General features: G+C 39.7%; 1 long non-coding RNA gene across 1 annotated transcript in view; it reads right to left on the reverse strand.

Moving 5' to 3' along the window:
* Nucleotides 1–989: 989 nt before the first annotated feature.
* LOC115937469 (uncharacterized) overlaps nt 990–12382 on the reverse strand; it is an 82528-nt gene continuing 71135 nt past the window's right edge. The window contains exon 4 of the long non-coding RNA XR_004072752.2: nt 990–1111. This is a non-coding gene — a long non-coding RNA (uncharacterized LOC115937469). The remainder of the gene's footprint in view (nt 1112–12382) is intronic.

Consider the following 12382-nt stretch of genomic DNA (forward strand, 5'->3'; position numbering starts at 1 on the left):
GGTGAGGGTGTACTGGGGGACGGATGCCCCCCTTTTGATGTGTGATCAAAGCCCCAGGCCTAGGGATTGCAAGGTGCATTTCTTTTTCTCTCTTCGGAGTTTAAATGGACCCCTGTCATTGATAGGCACTGTAGTCACAAAATGAACTTGTGAATTGGAGAAAATAAAAGGCTGCTATCCTGGAAAACAGTGAGAACTTCTCCCATTTGGTGTTGCCTTATTCTCGTAGTTGGTAACTTCGTAGGGTTTGGACTCTCACCCTACAGCAGTTTCCTTCTGACTCAGAAAAAGCCCCCAGGCTCTTGCTCTCTATCTGAGGTCATTAAAATGCTTGAATGAGCTTCCAAGTTCCTCTCTGTTTAAGAGAAACTGACGTAGAAGGTGAGTCTGGGACCGGCATCAAAATGCCCCAGGAATGATCTCAAAAGAGGAACATTTCGTTTTCCAATGACTTTTTCTTGGTTTGTCTTAAGGATTTCTCCACAGGAATTACTTGGTTACATATTTGCGTTTTCGATGTGTCACAGCACATGCCAGAGGCGGGGTAGGGGGCATCTCCAAATGGGGAAAATGAAACCAAATTTCTTAACCCTCTAGGCTGGAATACTTACCATTAAAGATCTTTGTTTTCTTTTCTTTTCTGAAATGCAAGCAGGAAAATAAATGATAGAGAGTTTGAGGTTCTTAATCCTAGAGCTTTTACCTACACTAGGTGTTCCTTTTGCCCAATGATCTCAATTTTACTGAAAACGTAAAGGCATTAAGAACTTCACCTGACATGGAAGGACATCATCAATGCCAAGGCAAAGACTCTGTCTCCATACTTAGTGACATGAATTGTATTCCTGTTCCTGACTCTACCAAGGCATACATGTTGGTCTACCTCTATGTGAGGATAATGGTGTAGAACTCAAACAGTTTTCATTTACTAAATGGATTTTACTTGACATATGTACTCATTAATTTTCCCAACAATATATAGGTCATACCATTAATACTGAATGTCAGGGGATGTCTTGCTTTGGAGACAGCAGGCTTGTCAGGTGTTTATTATTCATTTCTAAGGAGTTATTCTTCAATCAGCCGCTGTGAACTTTCCTTCTTGATTATGCTAGAAGGTAAAACAGAAATTTGTGGATTTGGTGTGAGGAATCAGACACTGGAGTCCAGAGTTTCTCTACTCTACTTTTTACAGTATGTTCAAAGGCAAATTGATGGCACAAAGTGGCTCGTTAGTACAGATGAGGACCGTCAGTGTTCCAATCTCTGGTTAAAATTCAAAGAACTAAAATATTTCAAAAAGGCAAGGGAGTCTATTCCAAAGTAATAAAAATAAATTCTCCTCTAAAGAATAAGAATGTTAAGTATGTGGGATGCTTACTGGAACTCTGGATGTGAGTCTATAAGCCTCGATCAGGCATCACAAACTCAAACGTCTCCAGGACCAGGCCAGTGACGTTAATCTTGGCTTGTGAGGACCAAGATGGTCTGCAGAGCACTCAGATTATTGGGAAGGGGCAGCTCTTGCTGGTTGTTTCCATGTGGAAATGGGGACCTGGCCTTGTCAGAGCTTTCGTCTCTTCAAGGGAAGCTCTCAGTCCAGATTTGTAAGAGAAAGTTCCCGTACCCTTGACCTAGACTTTCACGGGCTGTTTTATTTCATCTTAGATATTATCTCTACATCTCAAACAGCTACCACCACGGGAACAATTTTGTCGGACATTTGGCCACGAGTCAATAATCCAAATTTCCCTAAGGGTAGCCAAAAGAAAGGGAATAGCACATCATTCAATGATTTTATATATATTTATACATAATACATATAAATATAAAACATATATATATATATAAAGTCAAACTCTTTTTTTTTTGTTAAAGATTTTATTTATTCATTTGACAGAGAGAGACAGTGAGAGAGGGAACACAAGCAGGGGGAGTGGGAGAGGGAGAAGCTGGCTTCCTGCTGAGCAGAGAGCCCGATGCGGGGCTTAATCCCAGGACCCTGGAATCACAACCCAAACCGAAGGCGGATGCCCAGCGACTGAGCCACCCAGGTGCCCCAACAAGACAAACTCTTAAAAACAATCTACACAATCTATACACATAATTAAATAATATTGTTTAAAAAATGAACCTTTTTATTAGCTAATTTACTCACTAATCCTGGATTAATATGTTTTAGGGATTATATCATTCAGGCAAAATCCAATGATCCACATACACTTTCTTGGCTAAGAAGTCTTTAGCTTTGGTTTCCCTGTGAGGGTTCTGGAGACCTTGAACTCACCACAGACATAGATGACACAAGGCTAAGTCTCAGCCCTTATTTTGGTACTTTTGGACTCAAGATCTCTTTAGTTGGAAAAGATCTTCTTTGGGCTTGCTTCTCTTTTGCCTTTGATCCCTCTGTAGTGGATAGACCTGTTTACAAAATATCCTCATTGATGTGAAGGCTCTCTTAAACTCAGTTAAATGCATTTGCTTGTATTTCTTGGTGAACCTTACCTACTGGCTCCAAATTCCTAACTCATATAAGCTTGAATGAGTTAACCTCTTCATGCCTGAGTACTAATATGAGGATGCTCACACATTTCCAAGGCTCTTCACTATTCTGGCCAATGCACCGTGTTATCTGATGTTCAGGGCCATCCTCTGGTTAGGGTTAATCCATTTCTATAGTTTGATGACCCTAGGCAAGTTGGAGATGTCTTCCTAACCCACTGTGGTTTACTCCTCTTCCTCCTCCTCCACATTCCCAGTGAATAGCTCCTCCATCCCTGTGTTAGGACCTACCAGCCTGTGTGGGATATATCCGTGTTTAGTCTTAGAACTCCTCAAAAATAGGGACAGCACATTTATCTTATATTGCCAGTATGTCGTGTAGTTTCGACATGTATAGGCATGCGATGAATGAACAAATTCTCACATTAGTGTCCCTCATTTTATCAAACTTTTTTTTTCTCTGAATACTTTTAAATTGCCTTTTGAAAAAAAAAACACTTCTTAATTTTGAAACAGTGGGTTTCTTCAAAGTATCTAAGATCTAACTCATGAAAAAAAATGGGTTGTACTGACAATTTGGTTCCTACTTGGGTTCCACACTATACATACATACATACATACATACATACATACATATATGTATGTGTCTCATCCATAGTTTTAGATGTTGATGACACTGATCAGGACAATACTGAAACCCAAATTCATAGACCTAACCAACTTGGCCCGTCTTTGTGTTTGGGTCCGAGTGACTAACTGCACTCCCAAACCAATGTTCTTTTACACACATTTCATGTCCAGTACAGTGTGGTTTATAGTTTGAGAACAGTTATATAAGTACAGAATAGGCTCCGGATATGACACATGGTGGTTATTCTTTAAAAAATTTAAGATGACACAATTTTGAGCACAGTTAAGTGGTTTTTGGACAGATGAAGAATGCTTACATTTGCCTTAGGGATATTAACTAAGAAAAGATAACCAACTTTAGTTTAAATATCATTGAAATTACATTTAAAGGTGCCTCAGCCAATTCATCCCATGTAGAAAAATCTCCTAAAAGGAATATTGTATTGTAGCTCTTATGTTATTTAGCTTTATGTACTTAACAAATATATAGAAAGATGCATATTCAAGATTCCAAGAGTGGAACCTCAACTTACATAACATAACTTTACACTGTTAAAAAAAAAGGGGGGGTTCATTTAACAATGGTTTGCTTTGTGATCATGATGCAGAATCAATTAGATTGTAAGTCTCTTCCCACCAAATTCTAGACCCAGAACCTAAAATTCTGAATTGCTCTTGCCTGGTTCTACTGACCTGAAAGTCCTGTAATTATCACATTAGACAGAATTAGAAAGGCCTGGATTCACAATTTAAATCTTCTGGATTTGTGTCTTTATCAGGAAGTAGATTATTTTAATTTACTGGTCAAAAGAGGCAGCTAAGAAACAGAGGTAGAAACACTATTTTACTGTTTTGGAGGCAACCACATGGGTAGGCAAGGGAAGCTTTGACTGTAATCAGCACTAGTCATTATCTTGGTCACTGGTCCTCTATACAGGGGATAGTCTTTTATGTGCCAGTATGGAAAGGACTGGTTGTCTGATGATATTTAACCACTGGGATTGCTGAGAAGTAATTTGTCAGCGTGCATATCCTCAGGAATCAACTCTCAACTCCTAGCCACCCTGATCACTGTTTCTCAACCAATGGGGAAGATTCTACTCAGGCAGTTTTTTGGCATCTATGGGTCAGATTTTTGTAAGAGGGAGATATCTTCTGGAGATGGGGGTTTTCCTGGGGCTGTCACTGCAGGAGAAAGAGACCAAAGCTGGGTAAAAAGGAAAAGCAGTCTGGCATTCACCACTTCCCTTTGAATTCTCATGAAAAATACGGGCTCCTTCTGAGGTCTAATGTCCAACAGTCCCTGGAGGAGCCTGCCTTCTTTCTCAGGATTAGGATGAGAAGATGGGACTTGGCTTCCTCCTCTGGGGTGTTCAGAGACTACTCTGTGAAAACAGCTTGGCCAGATGAAAGATTGTTCTTTGGAGGACTCAGAGGGAAGTGGTTAATAACTTGCCCCTACAAAAAGTAGAAATCTATAAATATTTCCATTTAAATAAATATGTCTCCTGCACTCTACCATAACTTGTATTTAGGTAATTCAATTTAATTAAAATTAAAGATATTCAAAAGCTATTCCTTTCTCTCAAAAGCCTTATAGAAAGATGAGATCACATACCCATAGAGGCTTTTATTTAAGCATATTCTCAAAGTGGCTCTTAGTAACATCCCTGAACTTTTACCCTAGTGTCCTGTTAATGGGTGATGTCAGGGATTCTGGCCTTCAAGGACATGATTCTGGCCTTGGCCATGCTCGTTATTGATTCTGTAGTGAGTCAGGTTCAATTTTGATTTAGGATGAAGCCATTTCCTTTGATGAGGTGAATGAACTCTTCCTGGATCACTGTTGATATTCATTATCTGGCAGGAGTTAGTCACAGAAGTTAAATTGGATTCTTAGAAAAAAACAGGTCTAAAAAGAGGAACATTACTGCCCAAACTCGTGGGGAGAAAGGGAATGTGATAGTGAAAGTCTCCTTTTAACAAAAGAAAAAGATCCTCTCATCCCTAGGTTATCACATCTCTCTTCATCTGCCTGAAATCTTACTTCCCATTTCTCTCCTGTTCCCCTGGTCTCCTCCCTGCCCGTGCTCTGCCTGAACTCCACCCACACGCCTTTCAGACCCAACCTTGGCATTTGTCCAACAAACTGGTAAGGAGCTCAGGTTTCCCCCCTCATCTAGAGTGCTCTTCTCTTTGATGAAGGGCTGTGATTTCGAAATCAGACAGAAGTGGGTTTAAATCCCAGATCTGATTCTTCCTAACCTTGTGATATTCCACACGTTTTAAAATCACTCCAGGCTTCAGTTTTACCATCGGGTAAGATGGGGTTAATAACACATGTGTCTGAGTCATAAAGAGAAAAGAGATGAAGCATGTTAAGTGTTTACACAGACTGGCAGGTAAGTCCCCAGTCACATACTGATATGTGAATATCCTGCCTTTTTCTCCCAATGTTCCGCTTTGCTCATGAAGTGTTTTCTAGTACTCTACTAACATTGTCTTAACCACCTTCTGTGTGGCTGTAGGAATTAGTCTCAGAACTCCTTTGACACTAACAGTGGAAAGGGCCCTGGCTTCCGTGGCTCCTGCTCTGGGCAGTATTCCTGGCTCTGCCATGTCCTAGCTACACTCTGAGTGAGTCTTTCACCTTCCTCACCCTAAATAGAGCGCACAGAGTCCTCGGATTATTGATTAGGTAAGGTAATTTTTTATTGAAGGCTTAATCTGTGCCAGGTCCTGTCCTAAATTCTTTATGTGCATTAATCCCATCAAAACCACCCCAAGATAGCTACTGTTATTCTCTCTGTACGTATGGACAGGGAAACTGAGGCTCAGAGAGGTGCAGGCATTTGCAGGAGGTGGAGGTGGGATGTGGGCTGTGGGGACCAAGGCAGGCCTTCCCGAAGTGTGCCATTTTGGCATGTTGATTATTTTAAATAAAGATTACTTAAGAGACAGCCAGTGTTAAGAATACTCAGACCCTCCTCTGTCCCCCTGAAGGCAGGAAATAAATCTGCCACGTAAAAGGTATCTTCTCTGTACCAGGAGGTGAAGAGACATCCTTTTCACCAGAGATGGAAAATTTAGAGCTGTATAAACAACCAACCCTTATTGCCTTTTTACTAATTTACTACCACAGCCCAAATTCTGTTTAGAATTCCTTACTAATTCAAACTCCCAAAGTTAAGGTTTTTTGTTTTGTTTTGTTTTTTGTTCTGTCAATTCCTCACAGATTCATTGTCTCTTTGTCTCAAAAGTATAAACACTGCCTGCCTGGGTCATTTCTTTAGGTCTCAATGTCATAATTGGGCCTCTGTGTGCACGTAATAAAGCTTTGCGTTTTTTTCTCCTCTTCATCTGTCTCATGTAAATTTAATTCTTCATCCAGTTGGAAGACCTTGAGGGTAGAGAATTTTTTCCTTTCAGAGGCCAAGCACGCCACTCACAGAAGGGCTTTCTATTCGCTCAAGTGTGACACCAGAGGAAGGCTGGGACATCGCCATCCACTCAGCAACGCTGAAGTGCTTCATGTGTGTACTTCATCTCCCCGGTGAGACTGTAAGCTTCTTCAGAGCATATGGTGTGTTTTTGATTTGCTCTCTTTTCCCCAGTACGTGGCAGAGTATTGCATTCTAACAGGCATTTAATAAATGTCCTATTGATTTACATGTGTAGCAGTAGCATTCCCTTCTCCTGAGGGCTTTCTTGAAGCTTCTCACGGTAGCAGTGGTTTAGTTGTCAACAGTAAGAACAACACAGGAATGACAATAACGTAATAGTTAAGAGTTTCTGAGCACTTACTTTGTACTTGCAAGTCTATGTGGATTATCCGATTTACCCCTCTTGGCAATCCTAGAAATCACATGCTATCATCAACCCGTGTTACGGGTGAGGAAACTGAGCCTTGGAGCAACTTTGTGATCTGCCTAATGTCTCGGAGCTAAGAAGGATGGAGGTCAGAAGCCCAGATTTGAAACTAGGAGTCCGCTTCTGGAGCTGGACCTCTTGACCTCTTAAAAATTGGCCTTAGATGACCTAACCACCTTCTCATTTCTTATTTTACAATTCTTCGTTACCAGAATTCTTTCTGTAAATTTTTTTATTGTGGTAAAGTATGCATGATGTAAAACTTACCATTTTAACTATTTTTGAGTGTAGGGTTCCGTGGCATCAAGTACAAGCACATTGTTGTGCAACCATCACAACCGTCCATCTCCAGAACTCTTCATCTTCCCAGACTGAGACTCTGCACCCATTAAATAATAGCTCCTCATTGCCCCCTTCCTCCCCCTTAGTCTGAAAATGTGTTCTTCCAAGGTGTGTATTTGACCATTTCAATTCTTGAGGACTAGTTTGAGAATTTCTATGATGGAAGTCTTGGCAAATTCCCCCGATGACTGTCTCTCTCAGCTTGGTGCTAGAGCCTTGTGACCTTGTTTTCTATCTAATATCAGCAAGCCTGGGGGCAGAAAGGTCTTTGGTTGACAGATGGCTTCTCCTGTTTGAATCAGTCCTTTTCCGGATTTTCTCATTTCAGGCCTTGTTCATTTTTCTTTTCTCACAGCCACAACCCCATGACGTGGGCCCAGAGTTCTGAGTCACTAGCTTTACTTACGTCAAAGAGAGATACAATGACAAAGGAAAACTGCTGTAATTATTATTTGCCATAAGGTGTGTGCTGACTTGCTGAGTGAGGGGGCATTCTCGTATTCTGGGCGTAAAATTTTCAGCATCACCCGTAGCTCAGTCACAGATAGAGTTGAAACAGTCTGGCTAGAAGTATGAGAAATAATCCATCTGTATATATGAGGGGAAGTGACAGACTCTGTTCCTATTGTCCTTTCTCAGACATGCCTCTTCAGGTTGTGGATGGCATGACATTATTCATCTTGGCAAGGCCAGTTTATGAAACAGACGCAGGGGCAGAGCCAGAAGATCACAGTGGTTTAATGCTGTACTCCAGCCAACGTCCTTGTGAGAGCCACTTAAAGTCACCACGTCTTTAAAATAGAGCCAATGTCCACAGCAGTGACAGTGCCTATGTAAAATGAGATTATTTTGCATAATGTCTATGTGGATACAGATATAATTATAGATAATGTTAGTTTTCATCTTCAGTTTCCAGGTTGATACAGACAATCTTTTTGATTCTTCCCTTCTCAGTGTGTATATCCCTTGAAATTCACTTTTTCTCCATTTTCCCAACCTTCTGGCCTTTACGTCTGCTCTCGCATATGATATAAATCTTATGCCCTTTATATCTAGTTTTACTGAGCAAGATTCTTTTTTTTTTTCTCAATGTTTTTAAACAATTCTATCATTCCACGAAGGCTTCCTTGACAAACCTAAAAGGAACTTGATAATTTTTTTCATTTAGCTCTCTTACAATTTACCTTTATAGGACCCAGATTTATGTCATTTAAAACACTTTTTATTGAATGATCATATATGGAAAAATGCCATAACTATGCAGCTCACTAAATCTCATCTGAATATACCCACAGAACGAGAGCAGAGACTAAAGAAACAAAATATTATAGTAACTTCTAGGAGCACAGATGAGTTTTGTTTATCTTCAAACTTTATATAGATAGAATCACACCATTTACATTCTTTTGCTTAAAATATTTTTTTTTTCCTGACAATTTGAAGTTGGGATCCAAATAAGATTAAAATTGATTGTTATGCCATTTACGTCTTTTATATGTATCCTGTTCATCTCTTATTTTTCTTTGAATTTTTTTTTGAAGATTTTATTTATTTATTTGACAGAGAGAGACACAGCGAGAGAGGGAACACAAGCAGGGGGAGTGGGGGAGGGAGAAGCAGGCTTCCCGTGGAGCAGGGAGCCCCGATGCGGGGCTCAATCCCAGGACCCTGGGATCATGACCTGAGCCGAAGGCAGACACTTAATGACTGTGCCACCCAGGTGCCCTTTCTTTGAATTTTTAAAAAAAGAAACTAAGATGCTAATCCTGTAGAGTCTCCTGTAGTCTGATTTTGCTAATTGTGTCTCTTTTTAGATATGTGCCTGTCAATTTCCTGCAAATTGATGGTCTGATATAGAGGCTTCATCAGATTCAGGAGGCATATAAAGTCTGGCCTCACTATTTGTGGTGTCATCAGCCACTGGAAAACCACTAACTGGCTCCTGGATGAGGATATGGAAGCACATTAAGTGATTTGGCCCAAGTGCTCCAGGCAGAGCCCAGGTCTCCAGGAATCTACTCCCATGCACTCTACACCACAGACCAGCACTGAATACTTGCTGTGATTTCTGAGTGTAATTCAAGTATATTTTTAGTCACTGGTAACTCAAGTATCTGACTCTTGCTTTCATGTTTCATCTGGAAGGCATGGGCCATGTTCTTTATATTGCTTCTACAGTGCACAACATTATTTACCATGGCAGTGGTTTTGTGTGTGTTGGGAAGGAAGAAGTTTACTCTGCCCTTCAAGATTCTTCTAGCTGGACTAAGAATTAAAGTGATAGGAGACAGATTTAACAGTAGAAAATCAAACAAAAGTTTAATAACATGTATACCCCCTGTATATATAGATTTTCTGGGAGAGATCCAGGACTGGTTCCTGAAATAGCTGAAGCTATCTCCTTAAATATCATCTCCAGCTAAAAGATGCTGGGAGTAGGAGAATCGGTTATGGGAGTTTACAAGGCAAAGCACAGTAAACAAGAGTAAGGTTGTTATGCAGATTTAAGTCTATGCCTTCTCTACTGATAATAGTTTCTAGAGATTTAGAGTCATCTCCCTCTTCCTGGTACTGAGGGAGACACCCTTACAAATGGAGATTTCCATTACACATTTAAATGTCTCTTACGAAAAGGTAACTTCTATGGGGTTTTCAGAGCTTCTCCTGTGTCTGCTGCTTCTTAAAAATAGCCAGCTTAGACTAATCAATACGCTGAAAATGCCTATCTTGGGATGGCAACATTTGCTCTCCTACATGTGAAAACGGAATAAAAAGACCTACTTTTTATGACATTTTTCTTTTAGAAGAATGGTGTCAATTACATTCAGTTAAATATGTGTTTAATAAGCACATAGTGTGTACTTAGCAAAATGAAAGTATAAATAAAAACAAGGATAAAATAACATCTCTGCCATTAAAGAGCTTCCCATCTTTTTCACGGAATCTTATGTCCGAGAGGAACTACTCACATATATATGGTCAATGGAAAAAAGAACTAGTTTCTGAGTCTGAGGACAGGGATTAACACTTCACCTGTGTTGTTTTCTGGCCCTGTGACTGGGCGGGCAGTTTAATGACTATGTGTTTTAGTTTTCTCATCTATAAGAACTGGGCCTGTCCCACAGAGTGGTTATGAGTTTAGATGAAATAGTGATTGTAAAGAGCATTATAGTAATGATACTTTCATATCATCTCTGCTTGGATATTATAAGAATGGGAGAACCCATTACTTCAAAAGCAGGTGCTCCATTTTTTGAAAATCTATAATTATGATAACATTTTCCTTTGAATGAACACAAATCTCCCTTCCTGTAACTTCCACTCATTGATTCTGGTCAGTCTCTCCCAGTATGAGTATAAATCAGTCTTTCTGCACAGTGTAAATGTAAATCTTTCTCATGTTAGTCCTTCAGACACATGAAGACCACTATCATCACATTTCTACTGTGCAGGAAGATCATCCCCAACTCATTCAATCATTCTCCCCATGTCAGCGTTCTAAACTAATGATTTTTTTTAACATAGAATACATCAGAATCACCTGGGAATTCTTAACAAGCATGCGTTTTGAAAAAGCTCTCCAGTTGATTTTTAAATTCTTAATTCCCTTAGTATCTTAAGTTATTTCTGAAACTTTTCACACTTGCCAGTACCCTCCTTAGAATATGATTCACTAATCCAAACAAACACTACAGGTATTTGTGGACCAGCTGAAGTAGTTAGGGTTTGGTAGCTGTTGTAGCAAACAAATCAAAAGATGGGGAAGGATTAAACACAATGGAAGTTGATGTCTTGCTAACAGGAGTTTAAAGAGGACTTTCCTGATTGGTGGGTGGCTCTCTTCCAAGCATTGATTTAGGATGCCAGACTTATTACCTCCTATAGTTCCACTACTTTTGAATCATGACCTTAGGGGTCATTATGCTCACTACATCAAGTTAGGAAAAAAAAAAAAAAAAAAGCATGAAGCATATGGACCTAGCCTGGAGTAGTGTGCATCACTTTGGTTCATAAAATCACATGACCACACCTAATTGTAAAGAAGTGTACCTAGGAACAAGACAGACTGAGTTTGGGAGACAGCTAGCCAGTCAGCACGACTATTGTATATATGTTATGACTACTTCTTCTGACATTAGGCATACCACCTGTTAAGGAGGTCACAAGGATTTAAACTGTCTGGAAGACAGAAAATTCCTTAAAGTTAAAAGACAAGTACAGAGCGGAAGACAATGTTTATAACATCTCTGGATGTTCGGGGTAGCTTTGTCATGCTATTAACTCACTGAAGTAATGGTCAGTTAAATGTTTTTGCTTGTTTTCAGAAGACATGCCAAGTCAGGTTTCCCCCTACTAGATAACCACTCATTTGTTTTTTTTAAAACCTCTTCCTAGGACTTTGTATTTACATTGTGTTAGTCGAGGTCCACCAGGCTACTATGCAATAGATCACAAAGCTTGGCGGTAGTCATACATTTAGTAAGAAATTCTTTCTCTTTAGCAGAGACATCATGTTCAGAGAAAAGGTGCAGCCTGTGTCATCCAATTAAATTTATATTATATAATACTGATTTCTACTTCGTGCTTATATTTTTTCTAGGCACTCTGCTAAATATTTCACCTGCATTTAGTTCTTAAATATTCACAACCACTGTCTTAGTGGATATTATTACCTTCCTTTCAAAGATGAGACAAAATAATTTGCCCAGAGTCACAAGAATAGTGACTGTCAGAATTAGGGTTCAAATGTAGGTATATCTTACTTCAAAGATGAATTTTTAATTATTTTTCTGTGTCATCTTCTATATAAGCAATACCTCTTTTTTTTTTTTTTCCAGATTTTTTTTTTTATTCTTATGTTAATCCCCATACATTACATCATTAGTTCTAGATGAAGTGTTCCATGATTCATTGTTCGTGCACAACACCCAGTGCTCCATGCAGAACGTGCCCTCCTCAATACCCACCACCAGGCTAACCCATCCTCCCACCCCCCTCCCCTCTAGAACCCTCAGTTTGTTTTTCAGAGTCCATCGTC

This window comes from Leptonychotes weddellii, chromosome 11, assembly GCF_054177405.1.
Source record: "Leptonychotes weddellii isolate Sample4059 chromosome 11, ASM5417740v2, whole genome shotgun sequence".
NCBI lineage: Eukaryota > Metazoa > Chordata > Mammalia > Carnivora > Phocidae > Leptonychotes > Leptonychotes weddellii.